Consider the following 4,367-nt stretch of genomic DNA (forward strand, 5'->3'; position numbering starts at 1 on the left):
GGGGGGGCGCCCATGTGGGCTCACGCGGCTCGGTGATGTAGAACCACCCCGATTGCCACCCCTTGACGGAGTCCATGAAGGCCCCTTCGAGCCAAAGGACGTTGGGCAACTTACCCAACATGGCGCCTCCGCATTCCGCTTGCGTGCCCTTCACAACCTTCGGCTTGACGTTGAAGGTCTTGAGCCACAGGCCGAAGTGGGGCCGGATGCAGAGGAAGGCCTCGCACACGACGATAAACACCGAGATGTTGAGGATGAAGTTCGGCGCCAGATCGTGGAAATCCAGGCCGTAGTAGAACATGAGCCCCCGGACGAATGGGTGGAGTGGAAAGCCCAGTCCGCGGAGGAAGTGGGGAAGAAAGACGACCCTCTCATGGGGCCCGGGGGTAGGGATGAGCTGCCACTCGTCGGGCAGCCGATGCGCGATATCGCCGGAGAGGTATCCGGCGCTGCGCAGCTTGGTGATGTGCTCCTCCTTAACGGTGGAGGCCAACCATTTGCCTCCCGCTCCGGACATATTCGGACAAGGTCGAGGCGAGATGCACGAGCTTGGGCGTTGGAGCTTGAGTGCGCAGAGATGGATAAGCAAAGGAGGAGGAAGGCGTAGGTGAGAAGGTAAATCCTGATTCCTTATATATAGGCGGACGAAGACTGTGCGTCCCCCACCGGCCTGGTAAAACTCGCTTATCCCCCAAGCACCACCATCAATGGCGCGGTTGGGTTACCCACGTCCGTATTGATGGGAATCCCGGAATAAGGGGAACACGATCTCTGCTTCGACAAGACGTGCCAAGGAAACCGCTTCGCTAAACGTGCTGAGGTGGTATAATAAAAAATGATTCATGCAAAAGCCTGGTAGCGGTGTGATGTCATGCCGCATAATACGTCAGCAGGTTGGACTTGTGTACATTCTATTCTCTCTATGGTGGAATGTGGAATTTATTTTGCAGAGCCGGACACCATCCTGGAGTTCATGATCTTCTCTGGATTATTCAAGGGAGGAACCCGCCTTGCAATGCCGAACATTATGCGCGCCGGACTTATCGTCATTGAAGCCTGGTTCAGGGGCTACTGAGGGAGTCCTGGACTAGGGGGTGTCCGGACAGCCGGACTATCATCATCCGCCGGACTCCAGGACTACTAAGATACAAGATTGAAGACTCCGTCCCGTGTCCGGATGGGACTTTCCTTGGCGTGGAAGGCAAGCTTGGCAATACGGATATGTAGATCTCCTACCATTGTAACCGACTCTGTGTAACCCTAGCCTCCTTCGGTGTCTATATAAACCGGAGGGCTTTAGTCCGTAGGACACAGCATACATTACAACAATCATACCATAGGCTAGCTTTAGGGTTTAGCCTCCTTGATCTCGTGGTAGATCCACTCTTGTACTACCCATATCATCAATATTAATCAAGCAGGACGTAGGGTTTTACCTCCATCGAGAGGGCCCGAACCTGGGTAAAACATCGTGTCCCTCATCTCCTGTTACCATCCGCCTAGACGCACAGTTCGGGACCCCCTACCCGAGATCCGTCGGTTTTGACACCGACACTCCTTCACAGCCTTGGGCAACCGCACATTCATCTTAGAACGAATGCGACGGTTGCGCACATTAGACTGGAAGGCTGCTATAATGGCTGCCGGATGGATGTTTGGAATATTTCTATGAACTTTACTGAATATTTGTAAATACTTACGGAGGGTTTCTCCTTCCTTCTGCTGGAGAAGCTGTAGGTCGATGGGCTTGTTGGGTTCTTGATGGCGCCGGTGAAGGCACCAATGAACTCATGGCACATATCTGCCCATGATCAAATGGAGTTCTCGGATAGGTGCATCAGCCAAGACCTCACATTGGACTTGAGGGCCAAAGGGAAGTAGTTGTTGAACACCTTCTCGTCTCTTCCCCGGTAGCCTGAACAGCGATGGTGTAGATGCTCAGGAACTCTGCCGGGTTCAGCCTCTCATCGTACTTCTCAGGTATCTCTGGCTTGAACGTGCGAATAGACGACCAACAGACTTGCCACAGCTCTTGTGTAAAGGCAAGGCAGCCGACCTTGATAGGTAGGCACCCGTCAACACCGAGCGCAGGCTTGTCGATGCTGAGGCCACCGCACTCGTTGCTCTAGCAGAGGTTGTCGTGGCGCCGATCAAAGGCGATGCGCGCATCTCCTCGTCGCCTATCCTCTGGAGCTCGACGTTGGCCTGAACATGCTCGAGGGTCCGAAGAGGCCATCGAGACGTCGTCGGGGTCTTGATTCTGCTGCGCCCGCGTCGGCCGCCGTGGTGGGGACTGCACCGTGAGGACAACCCCCTCCATTCGGCCAGAAGTGAGGACGGTTGCTGTCGCTTGGGGAGCTCGTGCACTACAAAAAAATACATTTCCGTGATGATACGTGTTTGTCACAGTAGGTCGCGTTTTCTGTCATGCATGTACATCCATGATAGTCATACCTGTGCTGTCGTAGAAGTGTTCCATGACATTACCAAAATTATCATCACAGAAGTGTCCACTTCCATGATGACAAATCACGCGTCATAGAAGTGCTTTCGTCAGGGTGACCGACACGTGGCATCCACCGTAATGGGACGTCGTTAACCTATCAGGTCCGTTTTTGGATCCGATAACCCGCTAACAGCCATGACCAATGCCGATTTTCCACGTGTAAAATTCTCATTGGCTGACAGATCCACGCGTCAGCTCCGCGTTGGCACAGGTGTCACTCATCCAATGGTCGAGATGGGCCTATGATATGTTGACACATGGACCGGCCCAAAAGTGGCCCATAAAGTTTAAATGGGCCGGCCCAACCGAAGGCCCATAAGATTTAGTGGACCATAATGGGCCAGCCTAGCTAAAGGCCCATAACATTTTGCAGACCATAATGGGCCGGCCCAGCTAAAGGCACACAAAATTTAGCGGACCAAATGGGCCGGCCCAGCTAAAGGCCCACATGATTTTGCAGACCATAATGGGCCGGCCCAGCTAAAGGCCCAACATTCTCTGTCAAATCGGCCCGTCAACGGCCTGTCCTAAACTTGTCAACAACGCGGTGCATGGTCACTTCTGGCCCGTTAACAGTCCGCTAAGTAATTGGGCCGAATTACGGCCTGGTGTATTTTCGGCCTGTTAAAGGTCCTGCTTCATTTGGGCCCATTTACAGGCCATCAAAACTTTCGGCCCATAAATGACTGTGAAGGATTTGGGTCATATTCGGCCATGTCTGACATTCGGCCTGTTAGAGGCCCACTATAGATTTGGGCCACTTTCAGCCTGTTGTCATTTTCGGCCTGTTAACGCCGGACGAAAACCATGGGCCATATGTGGCCCAACGTCATATCGGGCCCATTAACGGCCCATATAAAAATGACGATAATCTAGCCCGGAAGTTCCGGCCTGTTAAAGGCTCGTGTATTAGGTTGGCGCATTTATGGCCCGTCCGAATTTCAACCTGACAAAGATCCGCATCCTAAATGGGCCACCATTTCGGCCTGCTAAGACCAGTGGGTTATTTGGCACAATCAGGGCCCAATCTCACTTTCAGTCTATTAAAGGCCCATGTCTTTTATGGGCTCGAGATATTTACACCTGTAAATGGCCTACTTTTACTGAGGGCCCAAATTATGTTTAGGCCCGTTAAAGGCCCACTATGGGCAGAAGCCTACAAAAAAAATATGAAATATTATGCTGATTTAGGCCCAGATATTTTTAGTGGGCTACATGCCAATTTCGGCCCGTAATCATTTTTAGCCCAATTGGAATGGGCCCGACGAATGTTGGCATGTTGGGCTTCTACGAAGCTTTCGGCCGAATACATTACTAAGATAAACCTACACTATACAAAAATAGCGTCGTAATTACTGCAGCCTGTGGCAGCATCATAAATGTTGTATCACAACAAAATAAATTCCAACCATAAAACAAAAGGCCTGTTGGCATAAAGTTTACAGTCCTTCCAGATAAAAGCACCATCAGATGTATAGAAGCACAAATCATTTGACCTGAGTGCTAATGTTTCAGGCTGTAGAATCTGATGGAGCAGCACGATCTCCACCTTTTTTCCGCCATTGCTCTTGAACAACGAAGCGAATGTCTGATAGTCTGGTTTCAAAACCATTCATATCTTGACGACATTTGTCAACCACTATTCTTGTTTCCGAAACGACGTCCATTAGGGATTGGACTTGTGTCTGGAGCACAGATATATCACTCTGTCTAGCAGGAAGACTTTGTTCAGTAGGCAATTTGGACGAGGTTACCTTGACAACCAACCCAGAATTACGCAAGAAGTTGCTTTTTGCACTGTTAGTGGAGAGATACTGACGCACTGCAGCAAGAGGTGACATTGTGCCTGTGGTAGCCTCGT

The sequence above is a fragment of the Triticum dicoccoides genome, chromosome 4B (genome assembly GCF_002162155.2).
Source record: "Triticum dicoccoides isolate Atlit2015 ecotype Zavitan chromosome 4B, WEW_v2.0, whole genome shotgun sequence".
In the NCBI taxonomy this organism is placed as follows: domain Eukaryota; kingdom Viridiplantae; phylum Streptophyta; class Magnoliopsida; order Poales; family Poaceae; genus Triticum; species Triticum dicoccoides.